Source organism: Dermacentor variabilis, chromosome 1 (genome assembly GCF_050947875.1).
Source record: "Dermacentor variabilis isolate Ectoservices chromosome 1, ASM5094787v1, whole genome shotgun sequence".
Classification (NCBI taxonomy): Eukaryota; Metazoa; Arthropoda; class Arachnida; order Ixodida; family Ixodidae; genus Dermacentor; species Dermacentor variabilis.
The window spans coordinates 25,937,668-25,960,522 of NC_134568.1; the positions used below are offsets into that span (position 1 = coordinate 25,937,668).

Here is a 22,855-nt window from a genome sequence, read left to right on the forward strand (position 1 = left end):
CTGTATCGAAGACTTTGTGTCTCGCCGAAGAAGCGCGTCGAATAGCTCGTCTTCGTACTCTGGCCTCGCAAAGTCGTTCGAAAGAGCGATACGACAACCGTCACGTACAAGTATCGTTGGAAAAAGGTGACTTGGTCCTTCTTTGGACACCGCAACGCAAGCGTGGATTGTGCCAAAAGTTATTGTCAAAATATTCAGGCCCATTTGTAGTTGTGGACCGCCTGAGCGAACTCACTTACGTCATAGCTCGCCTACTGTGCAATGGTCGGCGATCAAGCAGAACTCAGCTGACTCACATTGCTCGCCTGAAGCCTTTCTACCCTGCTTGCGCATCCTGACTCGCCCCACGGGCTTCGTCTGCTTGCGGGGAAATGTAACAGATACAAAAGGCACGGACAAGAGAAAAGAAGGGAAGACGAAGAGGACGAAGCGTTGGAGAGGCCGAGCTGCGCTACTATCACGCGACGATCATCATCCATCGCCTGTAAATAAAATCATTTCTTCGCAACTCTTCGTAACAATATATATATATATATATATATATATATATATATATATATATATATATATATATATATATATATATATATATATAATAGTCGATTTTGGATCTCAACTTGTGCATCTCAAGTTCAAGTATTGTCCGCCGCTTTGAGTAGACCGGCTCATGAACTAGAATTGTGATATCCGCCACAGGCAACTCTTAAAGATTTTTGGAAGTGTACGCTGAAACACCCTGCGTGCGTGCGTGCGTGTGTGCGTGCGTGCGTGTGTGTGTGTGTGTGTGTGTGTGTGTGTGTGTGTGTGTGTGTGTGTGTGTGTGTGTGTGTGTGTGTGTGTGTGTGTGTGTGTGTGTGTGTGTGTGTGTGTGTGTGTGTGTGTGTGTGTTTGTGTGTGTGTGCGTTTGGGTGTGTGTGAACCGAAACCGCCACCAGACGTTGCGGTTTCGGTTCAACTTCACTTTATTGTTTCATCAATTGTAGATTTAGATATATATTATGGTGTCATAAAGAAAGATGCCCCAAGGTGTGATACTGCAGCGCGACTGAAGATACCGCATCCATCACACCGTCTAGCAGCATAGATGGTGTTATTAAAAATCTAGGCTTAGGCTAGTTAGCAGCGCATGGCGCGGTACGTGATAAAAATGAAATGCTCTATTAGGCCACTTTTAATTTCATAGCAATAATGCACTATGAGCAACAATACTCATTGCCATGGAGCCATGAGCCGTCAATAATGATATAACTAATTGCCCAGCGTAGCGTCGTACATTCGGGTGATCCCACAGGTGTTCAAGAATAAAACTTGCACGTACACTGGCCCCAGCCAGCACAGGCGGCATCGATGACGATTGTGTCCTGATTGTCCCTAGCGCAGGCCATCATGCACATCTGCCTTGAACAAGCTGCCGGAAAAATAAAGGGTGAAAAGCGGTTAGAACTACGGTGGCAGTGCCGGCGTAGTGGATATTTGTTGTAAAAAGGATTACACAAAAAGCAGACAAAGATAGACAGTGACACGGGCGATGTCCATTTAATCGTTTGTAGGGCGGAGCTCAAATTGAAAAGAGCTAAATGCATACAACACTTGCGATAGAACGTATTATAGTTTCCAGCAAGTACGGCCGCGAGCACAAGTAAGTAGAAACGGACAGGACAACGCTGGACTTGCAACTAAAGTTCATTGCGAAAACATTCCACAAATCTCCGCCACGCATGCGTATACACCCAAGAACAAGAACAAGGATTGTAGTCCATTATCAACAAATGTTGTACACAAAAGCGAAGTCACACCCCTCCCCGACAAAGGCAACAGCACGTGGATTAACATGATAAATTTAGAAATTGAAGTTCTTTATCATTGATATGAACCGAAGGTTCACTCACACATGTATGCACGCCGAACTTTTTCATGTGGAACGCTTCGCTAATTTCTCTTTCCAGTTTACTGCGCTCTCTCCCCACTATCGATACACAATCAAAAACTGGTCGGCATTCGTGCTTTTTGCAATGCAATGGCAAGTTCCCTCCTGTACCTGTAGGTAGCAAATAGCGATGCTCACGCATGCGGTCATTAATGCAACGACCTGTCTGGCCGATATAGGACAGTCCGCATGAGAGAGGTATGCGGTACACAACCGAAGATGCACAGTTTTTGTGAAAAAATGTGGCGTGCTTTTTTCCACAGCCGCTAGTCGCATCTTTCTTCTCTCCTGTGATGCTTTTGCACGACCTAACCAGTTCGCTCGGCGCCGAAAACACTAGTGTGACGCCATTCCTAGTGGCCACCCTCTTAAGATTATAAGAGAAAAAAATTATGGGGTTTTACGTACCAAAACCACTTTCTGATTATGAGCGTAGTGGAGGGCTCCGGAAATTTCGACCACCTGGGGTTCTTTAACGTGCACTTAAATCTAAGTACACGGGTGTTTTCGCATTTTGCCCCCATCGAAATGTGGCCGCCGTGGTCGGGATTCGATCCCGCGACCTTGTGTTCAGCAGCCTAACACCACAGCCACTGAGCAACCACGGCGGGTCAAGATTATGAGACAAGCCATGCAAATACGGCATCACTACGACCTTTTTTTCTTTTTGAAGATTGATTGTCGTCAGCGGTTTCCACGGTTTTCTTTTTTGTGTACTTTCTAAACAAGGATTCTGACACAGCCATCAAAAGTGAGACCGGGTACCCTGCCGACATTAATCTCGCCTTCTGGGCTTCAAAACTCTCCTGCAATGAGTGGGTGCAACTCTTGTTAAGAGCATTCGTCAAGCACAAGGAAACTATGCCACGTTTTATTCATTTGGAGTGGGACGATTCGTACGGGAGGAGCGATTTTTTCGATCTACGGCAATACTGCCAACACACATGACACTCACTTTTAAATTGAATTTCCAAATCAAGAAATCTGATCAAGTTTACTTTGCAAAGTTCGAACGTGAACCTGAGATCTCGGGAGGACTCTTCGAAACACGTTAAAATCCTTCTCGCGTTTGATTCAAGGCAATCATCGGATTTTAACCTTAAAAGCAGTGAAAAATCATCACTATCACTAAAAAACAACATTCACTAAAATTCAAATTGACTAAGAACCTTGTTATTGTTCTTGGGTGTATACGCATGCGTGGCGGAGATTTGTGGAATGTTTTCCCAATAAACTTCAGTTGCAAGTCCAGCGATGTCCTGTCCGTTTCTACTTGTGCTCGCGTCCGTACTTGCTGGAAACCATTATACGTTCACCATGCACCGACTGGCCCAGTAAACTACTCTACTAAACTTGTGATAGACATGTGCATCAGTTTATGCCAGCGAAACACGTAGCTTTTGCAAGGTCAACGTACGCGTGTTACTCGCGTGTTTGTTCTTTCTATAATGTAAGTGACACCAACTTCGCGGTCAGCTGCTTTTAGTAGCTTCCCCGCTTTCTCGTCGTCCTTAAACAAAACGAAAACTAAATTCAGGGGTTTTGCTCGCCGAGGCCATGATATGCCTATGAGGCACGCCGTAGTGGGGGACTCGGGATTGCTTTTGACCACCTGGGGTTAACTTTAATGGGCCCCTAGATCTACGTACATGAGTCAGAACTCGGGAAGTCGAGCTCGACAGCGCAGCGCCATAGCCAGTGGGCTACAGTGACGAGCCTCGTCGTCGATATTGTAACTCGGCATCGCACATTGTTTCAGGCGCCGATCGAAGACTGAACTGCACGAACGGGTAGCTGGCAAAAGAAGAAACGTGGACCGTTTCGTATTCTCGTTTTCTTATTTTACCGCGACAACTGTTCGGCGCTAACGTTCATGCAACTGAAAACGGTGTTACTGCCCGTCGCGATAGGTTATCGTCACATATTGAAAAGAAAAGTGCCAGACACTTCGTGTCATCAGGATTCTACGGTAAGTTCAACTCTGCATGCCAAGGTAGGTTGTCAGTGCGCGCCAGAATAGATGTGCTGATCAGTCGTGATTGGTAGCGATGACCAATGCCCAAATCTTCTGCGGAACTACTAAGCCACCTTCGTTTAACAAAACTGTTAACGTTGTATGCGCATAGCACCGGACACGGAGTTGCAGGCACATACTGTAGGAACGTTTGCGCGATGAACGGAGGGATGGAACAAAGTGAACATTCGCTTTGAAAACAGAGTGGTAGCTGATGCCGGCAAACTCCCTTCTGCATTTATTTTCGGTCTTTAGGACGTGCCATCCGCACTAACAAAAGATCGAAACGTAAGCGAATTTATTGCACTATAAATGCAATGTATTTCCATTCTGCGCTCCCTCTCTTTTGATGAACGTGATGAGGATGATAATAATAGCATATTTAAAACGACGCGGTGACATATTTCACCAATGCTCTAGCCGAGGCGCCACCTGAAGCTGCGACAACGGCAGAAACGTGCCAAACAGCTGCCCGCCCGTTAAAAAAGGCTCAGCAAGAACACGTGCCCTGCGGAAATGCGTATTCTGCATTTTGAGAATACCGGACAGGTAACGCGTGTCCGCCTAGCTGCAAGTCTCAATTAGTTATGGCTTCACCAAGTGAGACGCGGACATTGGGACAAGAAGTGCAGCGAAAAGCTAAACGTGCCACAGTAGAAGGAGACATTGCGTGCAGCAGGCCGCCGTCGTCTCCAGGAAAACAGCGAGCTGTGTGCTCCACAAGAACGAAGGCCGGCGCAACTGTTGTCTAGATCGCGTCCTGAAGGGGCCTTTCGTCAGCTAATGCTGCGACATGTTCTGCGAGTTTTACGCAGTCACTGCCGTAATATTTATCCTTCTCCTTTGGATATTTTTATTTCATTGTGTCTCTCCCGAAACTGTGTGTTTCGCCCTTGCAATACGCGAAGGAACTCGTATATTCAGTGATTTCCGGCATGCCGCGGATTGGTTTGTTTTTTGTTGGTTTTTTTGTTTTTATGTGTTTTCGGGGGGTCGGCTATTTAGCGGGCATAAGTAAATATTGCACTTCATTGATGGAACTTATCAATGTTACGAACGAAAACGGTGATTTTCAGGCTGTTTTAGTATCAAACAATTTCTTAGCAGCATCAATATCTTTGGTTAGCTTTAAGGGGCACTAAAATTGCAGGTTTCGTACAGTTCTGAGGCAGCTAATATGATACCATTGCCAGGAACAGATAATTTGTAAGCCAGAAAGCAGTGTTAGAGGCAAAAGTTAACGGCGACACGGCATTCCAATTCTAAAAGCCGACCATGGAAAGTAAAAAATTGTGGCGATGCAATGCGGATTCAAATATTGGTTATTACAAAAAAAAAAAAAAGAAATCCGCCACCGCATGCCATCACTAACTAGTCGTATGACAGTTGGCATCCTAAGTTGTGCCATATGTCCTGCGCTTAATGATACGTAGCTTTCGATTCGTTACTAACACTCGAGGAAGAAGTCAACTTGGCCCCGAAATGTTCTTGTGCTCTCAACAAATTCTGTTTTTTTAAAGCTGCTAAAGCTACGGATAACTAAACTAATTGATCAGTGTAATTGGCAGCAAACTTTAAATGACTATTTGCTATACTGTTCTGAAGAAAATGTGATAGAAAGCAACACTCACGAATCTCGGCCTCTGTCCACGCAAGGTCTGAAAAACAAAATGGTGGTTACCACACAGCCTCATGAGTTATGCTTACTGAATCGTTCTAGTGTGCCCGGCTTGCGCTGTTATGTCTTATGCTAATAAATGGACAACCGGAAGGTTTCGACTTCATGAGGCCAACTTCAGCCTCAATTTAACTTCCATCTCACAGTGGCGTGCGGTCGAGGGGAGGTTGGCGACTGCTATAAATTCTGCTATTGAGATTAAACGCATTTTGGCCTCAACTTCATGGGCAAGCTCAAGGACGAAAGAGGTGTAAGGCTGGGTGAGCTCGTGTTTTAAGGTTGAAGTTTTCTGCCGAGGCTAAGGTACCATATCATCTCTTCCTGAATAAATATGCTTACAGATATTGTGTTTGTGCTCTTGGACAAGAACATCGGCCAGAAGGCGCTCAACGATGGCTGACAGACGCAGATAAATCAGAGAAACGTCTATATTTAATTCTCGCTGGTTAAAGCTCAGCCATATGTAGCACAAAAGCTTGTGCAAAGCAGCGCCAAGTAGAATCCCTTGTAATTATTATTCCTTGGAATGCCCAGCCGAAGATTCACGCAAAGAAAATCATTGAGCGTGTGTGTTTGCGTGTGTGTGTGCGCATGCGTTCGTGCCTAGGACGCCCAACAAATGGGCTTAATGTTTTCACCAGTATGTGAAAAGAGCGAGGTGATACAAAAGGAAGAAAGTGTCGCAGTTTCACCCGAAAGGCCAAGCATTGATAGCGATAGCAATGTACCATATGCCCAATCATACGAAGTTGACCGTACGAATTACAACAAACATTCACTTACCAACCAGACAAGCATGGTGGCACGCGCGCGCAGACAAACAGGAGATCTCACTCAGTGACCGCGCTTGCTGTCACATTGTGAGGAGCGCTGGAATCTGTGAAGGTGCGTGCTTCTCCCAAAGCGAACGTTTCGTGCAGCCGCTCGCTTCACCATCTCAACTGTGCCGCGTCTCCACAACTCTTATTACATGACCTACAACATCAGGCGCGCGGGAAGGCAGCGTACGTGAAGCCACCAGTCATCTTGGCTCGCCCTTGCAAGTTCGCCCTCCACCCTGGCACCGCAGGATATGACCTCCAACATACGGGGCTCAGGCAGCTGCGTGCATACGACCACGCGGGTAACCACGCCAGGCCATGCGCACCCAAGGCCGGGCTAGAAGGGGAATAGAGGAAGGAAATGAACTAGGAGGTAGCATTACGTCACGCAGCCAGCCTTAGCATGCGAACTCTCCGTGAAGCCATAATTACTCTAAAACAAAATTACACCCTTTGGGTCGTATCTTGCCACACAACAATAAACGTCATCTGTCTTGTCCGCGTTTTCTTTCTTTAACGCTGCGAGCCCGGTACTTCTCAGTAACGAACGGCATGCGCGTTATCAGCGTCACATAGCATTCCCGACAGGAAAGTAGCGGGCACGGCGTTTTCAAGAAAGGAAGCGCAAGCAAGGCAGATGACGATTATCGTTGTGTGGCTGGTATGCACCCCAAAAGGTGTACCTTTCTCTGAGATTGTGTAGCTGATGTTCTTTAGAATAGAACGGAGAATAGAGTTGACCCTAGTTTTCCAACGAATTGCGCAATGACCATAAACTGTTATGCCGTACCTTAATACACTATAACACAACGCATGTACAACAGCTTTTCGAACAGAGAGGGGCATATAATATCTCAAACTGTATAGCACACAAGATACCACACGAAGTCGTTTGCATACATAATCTAAGTGGGAAGTTAAACATAAGGTAAATTCGCCAGGTTACGTACACCCGGGAGCAAAAGTATACGGACCAAAGGGTCTCCGAAAAAACTAAATTTATTTGCATTTAGCATGCATAAACGATAATTGACGAATAGACTGGAAGGTTCGCAATGCCAAGTTAGACTGCAGTCCTCAATTTCAAGTTGCATTCACAGGCTGAGGAAAAAATCGGCTTTATCACGCAATCCCTGGTCCGTATAATTTTGCTCACGAGTGTACGTTAAATCCACAGAAACCCTATAACGTACTGAGCACGCGCAGTGAGTACAACGCTATATCTTTACGTATGTAATCCTCTTACGTTTAGTTGTAAACAATTTTCAGAACTCTCTAATAGGTATATCCACATGTCATGTATTTGTCACTGCCATCTGTACATTTTCAAGTCTAAATCTGCTACACGGACGCCTGCACGGCCGAAAGGTCACGTCTTTCACCAATACGCATAAAACAGACTTTGCATTAAGCATTAAGCATAGCAGCTATTGCTATAAAGGTCTTCGGGGAACGTGGAAGCTTCGAACAGCTTCTCTTCGCGCGGATCACAGCACTTTCCTACCATGCATCCACGATACTAGCTTGGAAGGTATACTAACCGCAAGAAACACAATCGGCTTTTAGTGACAAGACCTTCTATGAAGTTTAGTACAGGACATATTTGCCAGTTTCAAGAAAAGGATGGTAAAATGTCGTGCTTTAATATTTCTAAAAAAAATACCTGCATGTGTATATAGTAAACTTATCCCAAAAAAACAGCACTGTAATGTAATACGTCATTTATAAGGGACGCCACGCGCTTATGGCTTAGGGTTAGTTTCATTCAACTCGGGCTTGTTAATTTACATAGAGCAAAATATCAACATACAAGCGCATCGGTATTCAAAAAAAAAAAAACATTGGAATGCTACGGTACCACTAGAAATTGAATTCACAGCGATGTGTTTGGGCGGAATAATATAGTGGCCGCCGTGGATAGACATTAGGAGACGGTGATTGGAGGAGGGGGAGGGGGACCCCGAGTACTATCATGCGGAAACAAGGGTGAGCTTGCGAGAGTGAGCCGAGGAAGCTGGGTCTTGAATTACGTCGTCTTTACGTGCGCTCAGTTATGGAGGTCAAGTTACCTCCTGGATTTCGGAAGTACGGCAGGTGGTAAAGGGAGCGGCAGCATGGAGCGTTCGCTTTGGGACAAACACGCGCGCTCCCCTCTGCCGGCGCTCCTCATCACGCCAGCATTACGACTGCGAGTGCTCAGGGTCATTGACTGAACTCTGCTCGCGCGTGTCTTTGGGTGCATATGACACCGCATTTGTTTAGTTATACTACGCGAATGTTTACTGCAATTTTACCACCCATGAAACTGCGAGCCTCACTTCATGTGCACTAAGTAACAATTTACAGCCTTTGGGGCGTATCTTCGTCCCATAACGATAATCGTCATCTGTCTTGCTTGCGTTTCCTTGCTTGAAAACTCTGCGCTCGCTACTTTCCTGTCAAGAATGCAATGTCACACCGATAACGCGCATGCCTCTGGTGACTTGGAAGTACCGAGCACGTGGCGTTTAAAGACGCGCAAGAGAGATGATAATTATTGTGTGGGACAAAGGCACGCTTCAAAGGGTGTAAACAGTTTCTAGAGTGTAGTAGTCTAGCCCTTTCTTGTCGTTGTCAACGCTTCTACATTCGGTAGAAACTGGGACTTCTTTTATGCATTTCTTAATTTTGCAGCCCGGCAGGCCCTTCTGCGTGCTCTGTAATCTCTCAGCTCATATTTAGTTTCACTACGGCCCCGTCGGGGGACGTCTGTATCAAAATAAAAGAAAGGTCAGCCTGGAACACTTTTCCTTTTTCTGCACTCGTAAGAAGGTGGGCTAACTTGTAAACACGATATAAACTGTGATGTTTCCTTGGTAGGTTCAGATAAAATCAAATCGACAAGACACGTTATACCCAACGAAATTGACACTACGACCTGTAGCCGAACAAGGAAAAGTTTCTACGATGAATAAGTGCAATCACCGTAACTTCGTCGCTAAACAAAGAAAAGAAAGCAACGCGATCTGTCGTCAGTAGCTCCTTGGCAACACTTCGCTGCCCACGACACCCATAGCCGACTGTATCACGTTCTTGGTGGCGCGTGATTTACGGTTTCATAGGAAAATGTGCGTGCGCAAGTGTGACAACAACAGGGGCGCTATAACGTAAAACTATTCCAAACTTTTCTATTCCAATTCTGCTATCAGCCCTCCACGATTGGTCAAAAACATTTTTCGACCAGCCCCACTTCACCGGTCTGTCACGCGACCTCACGAAAACCACGATACCTCCCCATCTGATATGATGTGTACATATTGATTATGCATGATTTGACAGAAAAAAGAAAAAAACAGTTATTTCTGATTCAACCCCTTTTCGCCATTAGCCCTTGGCTATTGGTAAAAAGTTTTCAGGCTGCACCCACTTCACCTGCCTGTCGCGCAACGTCACAAAACCGCAAGAAGTCACCGCGTCAAAGTGACGTGTACGCGATAAAGATGCATTAATATGCCGAACAAAACTGAATTTTTTTCGGAATAGCCGCAGGCTGCCCCGTTCCGAAAGGAATAAAAGATGGCTGCCGCCGATCGCTCAGACGCTGGCTACTCGCACCTGCCCGAGAGCATGGGTGCAATTGCGTATAATAATACTTCTTGCGTGGCCGTGTAACGTTTTCGAGCACTTTCGGCACGTTTGCCCCCTCATTCTGCCAACTCTTCTTTGCTGAGGGTCCGTTTTAGCGTCATTCTTGAGCTTCCGTTGCACGCCGCCGCGATTTTCGACCAGCCACCGCAAGCTAAGAAAGGGAGAGCCGATGAATCGTAGACGCCGGCACCACCCTCTTCATCCGGTTATCGACTTTCAGTGCAGTGGCTCGGCCCCATCGAATCCCTCTCCACTTGAGCGTTCTCCTCGCCTTTGTCAGCCAATTAGATACGAGAAGCCGCTCAGTGTAGGCAATGTTATTCGTTTTTCAAGCAAACAAAAGTGACCTCCTATGAACGAGGAGAGCGTTTGATTGGTCGGTTCAGACAACCGTGCGGGTGACCGCCCGGTACTTGCGTCGGTGGTTGCGCAAATTTGACGTCAGGAGATTGGAATAGAAACATATTGGAATAGTTTTACGTTATAGGGCCCCAGGTGTGAATCACCTCATGTGGCAATGCGCAGCACTCAAGATATTCTGGAACAAGCACAGGGCCAAGACGGTGAAGTTCCTGTAGAGAACAGCTTCGGAACAAGACCTAGCGCTAAAGAGGCACTTGCTGGGAAATCTCCCAAATGACGCTTTAGTACGTGTCTCTTTTCTTGCTTTCACTTATCCAGTTCACAAACAGAGATCAAGCAATAATTTAAATATATTGTTCTAATCTGGTACACTACTGATATTATGCTGCTTCTAATTGCTGTTACTAATAGGCCTGGTGGCCAGAAACAGAGGCTATATATTGCTTGCACATGCAATAATACTAAGAAGAAAATTTTTGCGTCACACAGATTTAGTACTTTAGACGAAAGAATAAAAAAAGTATTACACATACCTCCAGTTGGCATCACTTCTAAACCTGGCAAGGAAATAAGAATTCACTGAAGTCACGCAGAAACTGTTATTAGGAAGATTCGTAGCACCACCTCTATGGAATTATATGTTAGGGAGCCCATTTATCGGAGCAGTCTATAGCTACTGAAGAATAGATTGAATTTGACTTTCGTTTTTTCTTTTATAAGGGTATTAGGTGAGGTGGTCTATGCTGAAAATTCACTACTGTAGCATCCACGCATACTGCAGGCGCTAATACTAATGCAAGCATTGCCTTGCTGACAACAACCAGGCAGGGCTTCTTTACCGCGACATATCATTCGTGATACAAATATTTACCTTGACCACTGCTAGAAATCACAGAAAGGGAAGTCTTGAGCTCCTCGTGATTTGACTGAAACTGTACTGTCATGCGCAGCGGTGCCGAAGAAAATAAGAAACGCTTCCTTGTTTCCCTTAATTTAACACCGTTATTAGCCTTTCAAAGAAATTAGCGATGATGTTTTGCTATCACAAAAAAAATGTTTTTTTTTAAGCAGGCGGGGTATGCCGGAAATCAACGCCACTACACAAGTTTTCACGAAGCAAATGAATTAGCAGACAGAGCGACTAAACAGAAAAAAAACACTCAGTTTTACCTTTAATGAGAATTAATTCCTAGTGAACAAACAGCGCGGATAGACAGGACTAAGGGAAGAGGACAACACGGGCGTCCTTAGTCCTGTCTATCACCACTGTTTGTTCAGTATGCCGATAATAAATGTCACATCGTACTGATGGCAGAAACGAGGATCAACTACGCATCTGCTCCTCGTTTGTGAAAATTGTGTACGTCAAAGCGCATAAACCACGTGTGCGACCAGCATTTGCGAGGCTAGCATAACGTTCTTGATTGAAGTTACTAATACTTAAACATTAAAGAACCTGTAGAATAGGTTTCGTCATATATGAATGGGAGTAGCTTCGCCAATATGGAGCTTTAGAATTGGGACACCCAAAGTTAAGGAACGCTACCGGCCAGGCGTACAAGAGAGCGCAAAGAACACAAACGAAAGCAAAAGTGTATGGGTTTTTGGGCACGCAAAGGCTGCTGGGGGATGATATATCTAGAACTTCCTAACGAAGAAAAGTTTCTGTTTACCTATAAATACGTATAGATTATCTTCTAACCGATAATAATAAGCCACACACCATGCTGTAGACCGCATTCCGGATACTTTTTGACCGATCAGAACAGCACGCGTTATGTTCTTGTGAGCTGATTGCAACTTTATTTTCATGTGCAACGTAAATGAGAAAAAACTGTTAAAAAACGTTGACGACCAAGTGAGACTTGATATGCATTTGGACCTTGAGGCGGTGTATTTTGTCACGAATAGTTTCAAATATAAAACCTTGTAGCACACATGGTTAAGCAGAAAACTTTAATCTGATACTATAAAGAGAGTTTCCTAGTGATGTGCTCGGAATATCCTCAAGCATAGTACCATACTTGTGCCAATTACTAAGGTAGTAACTAGACAACCAATCACGAAATTATAATAAATAATACTTTATTTAGCCAGCCACTACAAGCTAAGTGAGGGAAAGCCGACCAATCGCAGACGCCGGCACCACCCTCTTCATCCGGTTATCGATTTTCAGTGCACTGGCTCTGCCCGAGCAAATCCCTCTCCACTTGAGCGTTCTCCTCGCCTCTTGTCAGCCAATTAGATACGACAAGCCGCTCAGTGTAGGCAATGTTATTCGTTTTTCAAGCAAACAAAAGTGACCTCCTATGAACGAGGAGAGCGTTTGATTGGTCAGTTCAGACAACCCTGCGGGTGACCGCCCGGTGCTTGCGTCAGTGGTTACGCAAATTTGACGTCAGGAGATTGGAATAGAAACATATTGGAATAGTTTTACGTTATAGGGCCCCTGGCCGATATAACCTGGAAAATCCAAAGTGAACTGTCGAAGAGCACAACTGTCACGCCCTAGCAGAGGCCAATGAGTGCCGTATTTCCATGTCACTGTGACATGAGCATGAGCCAGCGTCTTTGTCCAGCTGCGAATCCCTTCGCGTATTGCTCAACCGACTGTGAATCCCCTAGAACTGCCCTTGTTTCGGGGCACCATGACGGTACATTTAGGTCTCTAAGAAACTGTGTCAGGCTTACCATGTGTTGAAATCATTCCCGGCTTTCAAATTCAATAAAATATGAGTGTATAGAACAGTAAAAAAAATTGTACCCAACAGGTTTATGAGAAATTTTTAAATTTCATTTGCCTTGCAGAATTGTACAAGGATTCCACCTTTAAGATATAACAAATGGCACTGACTTACCAGGAGTTGGAAATATTTTTGTCCCTTAAATAGAATAACACATAACCACTTCATCAGTCAGGAAATTTGCAGTAAGCGTGTTTGCGGCCAAACATGTGTATTTATGCGACTTCGCCTTGTGCAAATTTACAGGGAACGTATTGCTTAAGAAAATGGGGATAATGGTACCAGACTACCATGAGTTGACATCATTTTTGGAACTTAAGTACAGTAAAATATGAATCTGTTATCCAGCAGTCAATAAATTTAAGACAAACAGGTTTCTGCAAAAATTTTAATTGTCATCGCTATAAAAAGAATAGAGACCAGATATTTGGCACTAAAATGCTGTTTTAGGCGCCTATAAACGACGCTAAAGCTGTCATTAAAGGCATATATAGGCATAAAATACTGCTGTTTTAGCCCATGTATAGGCTCAAATACTGAGAATAATAAATACTGTGCATCTGAGAATAAATTATTATTTTCTTATGAACACAGCCCACTAAACCCCCGTTTTGGGAAATGCACTTGATTTTCTCATAAAACGGAATCAGGCAAGTTGCGTATGTTACCAGATCTGTATCAAATTTTGTGCGACTGGCCACCATGCAAAATTTGGGAAAGCGGGGGAAAACAAGCACCATCTCTAGATTTTCAAGTTTCGTGTTGCCCCCTTTTCTCTGAGTATTGGTTTGTATGTAGAAGGGGAACTTTCAACGTCCACCGAAGATAGGGGCTCATATTTGTACTTTGGAACGTTCGATGATCCAACGCCCTGTATAATTCCAGAATCTTCGCCGTTCAGAACATTGGCAGTCCTTTCAGTAATGACAACTCGGAACGTTCATCCGAGTACGACTGAAGTTTAGAACTACCTCTATAAGAAAAAGGCTAATTGAGGATGGTGGCGAACGTCTCCTGCACGTCTAAAATGAGCCCCACCCTCCTATATAGTCAGAGTGGCGCCTTAGCATTCAAGTTTCTGGATGAAGTCAGTTAAAAACGTGAAGTGAGAGAGCACAAATAAGATGTTGCCTTCAAGTATATCTTCGCTTAGAGCACTCTGCGCCCTTCTGACAGCGATGCTCTCCACTGGTGCAAAGCTGTTAAAGGGAAGCTGAAACACTTTTCGAAAAAAATGAGTTCTCTACGGCATTCTACAGTTTTGAGTCCCCTGAACACGAATATCTGGTTCAAAAAGGGCGGAAACAAGCGCAAGCGGCTGTTTTTTCATGAAAACGCGCACCAGCGCCTCAGGGTATCGCGCGAACGCCGCTGTTGCCCGTGATTGGTCGGGGCCGCTGTGACGTCACTCGCGGCAGTCGCCGGTCGGCGCCGCCGTTTCAGAGCGTAAGCACGCTGTTCTGTTCTGGCTTCATAGCTGAGTTGTAAGCATTATGGAACGTTCTCGCTGTCTCGGACAGCTTGTATTTTCGCCGTACATGTTCGAACCGACAGCCGATACGGAAAACGATGGCGGCAACGGCGGCAACGACAATGTTGAGTGTGCCAAAAGCGAGAGCGATGTGTGCACCTTCTCGCGCGTTGGAAATCTTAGCTGGTATGTATGTTGTTGTTTTTTTCATGTAGCTGCACGTTCCAATGACGGGAGAAAAAATGCGCTAATGTGTCACTGGGAACTTGCTGCTGGAAGAATGCCGAAGCACTAACTTCTCATTACATTGTAAACACGGGTGCAATTCCGCGATGTCGAGCACCTTGCCGCTGCTTGTCTAAAGTCCCGTGGTTTTTTGAGTGTTGATACACGATCGCGAACATAAGTGCCGCGTTTTAAAGCGCGCACATGCAGTGCTGCGAGGTACAGCCATGGAAGTTGCTTATCATACACATCCAAAGATGGCCAGAGGTATTATATGTGCAATATTCATACTATGGTTCGACGACTTTGTGATTGTGGCTCAATCAAGAATCGGTATGCGTGCTCCATGCTAGTGTTGACATAAATATATTAGGCAGTTTTAGCACCGCCGTGTGGTAAACACGATAACTGCAAGCGTACGTTGAATGTCACTAGGCAAGCCTATAATCCATTTCATACCTCAGGTGCAACGCTGTGGAAGCTACGCACGAAGTCCGGTCACCAAAATTTATTACTGCGCGCGTTTCCGTCTATGCTTCGCAGCGTGCCAGCGGCGTTCGCTCGCGCGAGCATGCACGTGAAGCTGCCGCGACGGGCTGCAATTGAAAAATGCCGAAAAGAAAATTGATTTAAAAGAACGTGTTAGCAGCCGTAGTGTTTCTATGGGTAAATTCTTTTTTTTCATTCAGAACTGAGCTTATATATGAAAAATTTTTTCAAAAATCGGGTCAAGAAACACCGAACTTTTTCTAATTGCGAACGCAGCCACTGCAAGAAGTTTCTCAAGCCTCCACAGCGTTGCACCTGATGTATGAAACGGAGTATAGCAACGCTAGCAACAACGCGTTTCCGCATTTGTCGTAAGGCTATCCAGCTATCGCGGAAATGGTCCGAGCACAGCATAGTTGATTTCGTCGGCACGAACTTATCTCTCCTCACCGCACTGCGCTGCAAGCTTCTTGTCCTTCGGGAACCTGTGAAACACAACATCGTCTCGCCCGCCTGTGTTCGCGCAGCCGAATGCTGCACAGAACGAGGGCATGTTGGGCGCCCTTGGCTGTAGGCACTCACGCAGCACCGAAGGAAAGAACAGTTTACGAAAATCGCAAAAGAAAACAAACGTGAGCGGCGGCGGCGGCGGCAAATCTCTCGTAGCGTCGTTCAGTAAAGCGCAGGACGGAAAGAGGCATGCCAACACATGTCAGCACGCCGGTCCGGCAGCTCGGTCCCCGCGCCTGACGTCACTCTCGCCGGTTCTCTCCTCTGGCAACCACCTCACCCGGCGCTCCGGGAAGCGATGGGGGCGTGTCCGCGGGGGTGATTTAGAAAGCGATTTCCGCCTCGTATATTCACAAAACGAAGAAAAAAATTTCGGAACCGTAAATTATTAGGTCTGTTCTTCCCAATCCCAGCAATTCATGGAAATTGAAAACCGTTTCAGCTTCCCTTTAATAGCAGCATTTACCCCGGCAAATTGTTTGTGGTAATAATTGGCTGCCTTCCGTAAAGTTCACCAGCGGCTGAAACATTGTAAACAAAATGCAGCTTGGGCAAAACACAGAGGAAGTAATTTTTTGGGCTCTGATGATCGAGTATAGGTACCAACACTGAAATGGGAATTTACAGGCATGATAAAGATGCCACTAAAGTGTTTCTAGACCCATAGTTAGTCCTTATATGTTAAATAGCACATTAAGGACGTAAGGGAACAAATAGGCATCTTGCCTAATGTTACGGCCTCTTATAACAAGTTTCAATTGGTTAAAGATATGCTGGTTCTTAAAATGCAATGTTTACGCCTCTTGTACAGCGACCACGCGCATGTACAAACTAGTGATTTAACTACATCAATCACTTTCGGTGGCACTGAAGCTATACCGACATGGAGAACAATAGTGCGGCTCAAGACTTCGCAGGTCACGACATCTACAACTGCACAAAAAAAAAGGCTCTGCGCGGTCCATTCCAGTTACATAAAGCCCTGTAAAATGGCCCGTCTTTGAGACCCACGGTCGGCTTTACAGTGTAAGCACTCGCGAGTCCGACACTGAGATCCCAACCAGTTGACGTGGAAATTTGTGGAACTTCAACACCACGTGAAAGAAGAAGGCCACGAAATTTATTTTCGAAGGTTGTCTGGCCATTGTGGGATCCCTGGAAATGATTACGCAAACAGGGCTGCCCCAAAATCGCACAAAAACATCTTTCTAGGATAGGCGCTGCCAGGAAACTATTTGGTACGTACACTGTCATTAACCCAGCGGAATACCCTAACAGAAGAAGCGCTAGACTCCTTGAACTAAGCAGCTCGCGGCATCTCCGACCTTCACTCGACCTTCACTGAGGCCTCTCTTCTGTATCTGCTGTGCTTAGAAACTGCCTTCACAAAAGGTCAATCAGCGCCGACTGCAATGGATGGCAGGACTGTATCCAATGTATGTGTCATCGAAGAGAAATCGACCACTTATTGTGTCACTGTCCTGAATTTGATCTCCGAAAACAGCCTCTAGCAAATTGAGACGACTGGAAGCGTTCGCCCACATTCCCTGCAGTTACTAGGACACCGTCTCCGAGGCGCAGAAAGCAGTGAAAACACTCTTGTGCTTGGTAACATTGGTTGGCCTGTGCGAATGTATTTGACTGCGCGACGTATAGTCACTAAAGCATTCACCACATCTAGCGTTCCTCTGTCTACCTTTGTCATCTTGCTGTTACCTTCTCCTCTCCCACTGCGCAGATTCTTTTCTAGTTAACACACCGCTATCTCTTTCTCTTGCCAATGGAAACGTATTTCTCAAGACGTGATAACCGTCGTTTTATGCTTGCCTAACGTCGAGTTTCCTGAAACTCATTTTCATGTGCAACAGCACTTTAGGAAGGTACCGTCTAGGAATAGAACAAATGATAGCAGACTGACCAAAACTTAACGTTGTTTTTACGACCCTAATAAGGAATAAAATATGATTTCGCCAGTAATAAATAAATGCATTTGAACCACACGGACTTAGGCCACAAATTTTAATCAACGCCACTTTCAAGAATTGTGCTATGCATGCCAGTGCGAACCGTTTTATTAACCAGCGGTCGCCCTCACTTCACTCCAGCCCAATGGCTATAGTACCCTGAGACTATCCTCATGCGCAACAACACTGGGAAGGTAACTATAAGAATGTACTAAATGGTGGCAGACTTACCATGAGTTGACGGGATTTCTGGACCTTAAACGGAATAAAATATGATTTTATTATAAGCTAACAAATTTACAGCCCACACGTTTATGCCAACATTTTAATTATTGCCACATAATATGGGTTTCGCGTGGGTCAAGAACTTTTTAGCCATTCCAATACAAACATATTTTTCAAGCCACGATCACTGTCACTTCATAGTCGCCCAATGGTGACCTTCCTGGAAGCCCAAGGTGACGACGCAAAACTTTTTGCTCGGTTCAAGTTACGGTTAAAGCATTTCGGCTCGGTGCGACTCCAGCTCAGGAACATAAAGCGTAACACTTAAGATTGGTTTAGACTGGCTCTAATTATTTTGCCATGTACATTTTCATTTGCGCAATGATAAAGAAATATATACATCTGAAGGTAATAACTACAGTTGTCTAGCGAGATTTATCCCGTTTGTCTCTCCCTTGTTTAGCATTTTTGCGTGAGGCCCATTTCTGGTTTTATTTCATATTTTTATTCGCTTGTCACAAACGCCAATTCTGAATTTTCAGCTACTTTATATAAAGAGGACAAATATTTCACAGCAGTTTATAGCTATAAAGGTACTCTTTTGCGAATTCCACAAGTAGCTAATGTCAGTTCAAGGCAGTCATTTTCATGGCTTTTCGATTTTGTAAAACCTTTGCGGCCGCAAGTTCCTTCACACTGCTTTTTTTTTTCCGTTCTTTTGTTGTGTCACCTTTTCTTGAAAAGTGTTCCTTGTACGAGTTCCAAAAGAAAACCGCTGACACTGTTTTATTTCTTGAAACGAGGTTTTCAATAGCATATTTATTTAGTCCTAATCGCAAGGCGTTGGTTAAAGATGTTGTTGACGTAGGCCATCCTATGCCAGTGTACCATGCTGCATTCTCAAATCGTTAACTGTATGATGTTTAAGAATCTCGTTCAGAAAATGTATGTCTCCAGCAACAAAAACTTTCCTTAACCTTCATTCTTTGATGCTTCCTCAGAAGATGTGGCCACGCACTGAAGGCGGCCAGTGTCATCGTCTCGACGTCCAGCCACCTGTTCGACATCACGAACCGCATCACCAAGATACGATATGACGCCGACACAGATGCTGATGTATGCGTATCCCTCCAACAAATGAAGAGTGCCGACGCCGCCAACGCCATCTGTTGCAGCAGTCAGTGTTTTTGGCCGCACAGGTCCTTGGACAGAAATCTGTTGCGCTTGATATCGGCTTACGACGAACATTCCGCAGACAGTTCTTTATCGTCGACGTAAGTGTGCCACCCATCGGAGTGAGCTTTCTCTGGCATTTCAAGGTAGTTGTCGAACTCCAACACAGCCGCTCACAGGACTTTGAGACGCTGCCAAATGTTCAATGCATACCATCAAACCTACCACCACGTCATCTCCTTCAGCTTTATACCAAAGGTATCGGCGCCAGCATTGACACCCTTCAGATAATTTTGTGACCTCTTCTGAGTCCGTTAATTCGAAGACCCAGTGCGTCACATCGCCACGCATCGCATCAGGACGGTCAGAGCTCCCGTTTTAGCGCGTGCTCGTCGTCTCACTCGTGTCCGCCAGAAAATCGCTCTGCAGGAATTCGAAGAGATGCTTCAACTCGGACATGCCCGCCTCTCATCTAATGCTTCGTCTTCACCAGTCCACACGCTCCCTAAACCATCCCTAAACCATCAGGTGACGGTAGGTCTTGCGAAGACTACCGAGCTTTTGTCTAGGTTGCACTACTGGACCTCTATCCGATATTGCAGAACTAAGAGATTACCGTCTCGAGTCCGGCTGCACCATCTTTAGAAAAATCGACGTCTTGAAAGCGTATTACCAGATTTCTGCAAAGCATTCACATGTTCCCGAAATTGCCGTCATAACACCTTTTGACATGTTTGAATATCTTCGGATGCCTTTGAGTCTGAGAAACGCGACCCGAACGTTTCAGTGGTTCGTCGATCAGGTTCTTCGCAGTCTGACTTGGTGTTTCGCAAACATCGACAATATTCCCTTCAACAGCACCTTAGCAGACGCCCATGAAGCTAATCTTGATCACGTTCTCGAGCGGGTACCGCTAATACGGGCTTCTGGTGAACGGACCAAAGAACGAGTAGGGCGCTTTGGCGTATGATTTTCTTGGTCTATCAAGTGGACGTTTGGGAGATATGCCCTCCCTCCAGTCGTGTGGAAATCATCACCCTGTTTGCAGACTCCGATGAAACTGCAGGAATCTCTACGCCTCGTCAACAGCTACCAACTGTTCTTTCACCAATGCATTGCCATCTTGCTCTTGCTTCATGCACTGCTATTGGTGAGGCGAAGCCGAACACTCCTAGATTCAAGACAGACGACACCAAGAAAACCTTTAGAACCATCAAACAGGCTGCCACCAGCGCTGCTCTTCTAGCTCATCCAAAGTGTGATGTCTTCATTCACGACTGACGCCTCAGATTTTGCTATTTGCAGAGGTCTGGAGCAGTTTGTTTATGGCGTTCGGCAGCCGGTCACCTTGTTTTCACGGAAGTTCGCACCAGATGAGCGCTGCTATACCAACTTTGGCTGCAAAATGGCGGCAGCTTATTTGGCGGCAGCTTATTTGGCGGCAAAAGACGTCAGTCACTTCCTCGAAGACTGACAGTTCCATATCCTTGCGAACCACAAATCACTTACACATGCTATGACCACTACCAACACTATCCGCGCGAACCTGTGAGATCAGTCAACTCGCCAAAGCTTCAAAATTCACGAGCGAAATCCAATACATAAGTTGCAATGACTGCCACCTTGCTGACACCCTGTCCTGGATAGCGGTTGTTGACGATTGCCCACCCGTGAATTCTGCAGCCATACGGCTAACGCATTGCGAGTGGACAGTAAATTTCAGGTACTAAGCGTTAAGAACAACTTTCTTGCATTTGAATACGCGTTACATCTCGACTGCGACATCCCCCTGCTTTGTAACATCGGTTATACGGTGTCACAAACCAGTGGTTACCTTCGGTTACTCATGAATAAAGGGAAAATCAGACATACACCCGTTCGTAGCAATTGCTACAATGGAAACCCATACGGGTTCCTCGAAAGAAAAGCCTCATAGTTGAAGAAAAATTCGTCCTGGTCCGGGACTCGAACCCGGGACCACCGCCTTTCCGGGGCAGCCGCTCTACCATCTGAGCTAACCAGGCGGCTAGCAGATGGCAGGGCGAAGTCGAATTTGTCGACAACACGAAGCAAAGGCAAGAGTTTGACGTAGTAGTTCTGCGGAAACCCGCAAGGTGGAGAGAAGTAATGAATAAAGGGAGCAATTGCTACGAATTGCTACGATTGACGTTCGTAGCAATTTGTAGCAATTGCTACGAACGGGTGGTTGTCTGATTTTCCCTTTATTCATTACTTCTCTCCACCTTGCGGGCAGAACTACTACGTCAAACACTTGCCTTTGCTTCGTGTTGTCAACAAATTCGACTTCGCCCTGCCATCTGCTAGCCGCCTGGTTAGCTCAGATGGTAGAGCGGCTGCCCCGGAAAGGCGGTGGTCCCGGGTTCGAGTCCCGGACAAGGACGAATTTTTCTTCAACTATGAGGCTTTTCTTTCGAGGAACCCGTATGGGTTTCCTTTGTAGCAATTGCTACGAACGGGTGGATGTCTGATTTTCCCTTTATTCATTACTTCTCTCCACCTTGCGGGTTTCTGCAGAACTACTACGTCAAACTTCGGTTACTCCCACCAAATTAGTACCTGTTACACCCGCCACATTCCAGCATCATTCTCCGGAGCGTCTCTGACGTTCTTCATTCCTTGTCGCAGCCTGCCATCCGTTTGACTCAGCCCGTTGCCACTGTACGTTACTTATTAAAACCATATGCAATGATGTCAGTCGTTGAACACGTGCTCGTCACAAGTTTCCGGAAGCTGAAGCTCACCTCATCATGTGTCATTCCTGTTTAAGTCATGTGCACCTTGATCTCATCAACCCATTTCCTATACCCAGGAACAGCCGGTACGTTCTTACATGCACTGATGGTTCATGAGTCAATCCCCTGCAGACTGGTTGCTACCGAGTTCACATGACCATTATACCAATCGAGGTCGCCATTTCGGCACCCCCCCCCCCCTCTTCCAAACCTTGTCTCGACTACTCGTCGCGCTACCGACGCTACCGCCTACCCCCCGATGTCAGACTCCATGATTGAGCGCTTTCACCGCCAGTTAAGAACTTTCCAATCGTCTTACGAGTACCTTTAAAGTCTTTAGGAGCTGCCCCAAGTACGTTATCCCCCAAGCCAACGGCCGCCAGGACAGCGCCTCACAGGTACTAATCTGGCGGGAGTAACCGAAGGCAACCACTGGTTTGTGACACCGTATAATCGATGTGACAAAGCAGGGGGATGTCGCAGTCGAGATGTAACGCGTATCCAAACGCAAGAAAGTTGTTCTTAACGCTTAATGCCTGAAATTTACTGTCCAAACCAAGCATATATCAATGTCGGCTTCGTTACGATATCGATAGCGATATCATCGTAGCGGTATCAACACCACCATTACAGAAAACTAACCCGCTACCTGTCGGTGAGTTAGTTTCGCCCTGCCTAACGGCGGGCTTGTCCAGAACTTCTACGCATCGCTTTTCCACCTTGTGGCCACATGGCTAGGCGGATGCCCTATGGCGAGCCCCGACTTCCAGATTGAAGATGACAAAACAGTACTTCAGGGTACTCTTCACGCTTGGCATGTCGCGGCGCGCTCTGGAGTGTCCGTGAATAAACATCAGCAATGTGCGGGCTG

The 22,855-nt window shown here is 45.8% G+C and overlaps 1 protein-coding gene and 1 long non-coding RNA gene across 3 annotated transcripts in view; one reads left to right on the forward strand and one right to left on the reverse strand.

Moving 5' to 3' along the window:
• Window positions 1-22,855, forward strand: part of LOC142575934 (uncharacterized) — a 238,440-nt gene that overhangs the window by 119,523 nt on the left and 96,062 nt on the right. The gene's annotated exons all lie outside the window — the stretch shown is intronic.
• Window positions 1,159-6,588, reverse strand: LOC142570477 (uncharacterized). Its single transcript, XR_012825668.1, has 3 exons — window positions 6,403-6,588; window positions 5,573-5,599; window positions 1,159-1,408 (listed from the first exon to the last, which is right to left on the reverse strand). It is a non-coding gene; the product is annotated as an uncharacterized LOC142570477 (long non-coding RNA).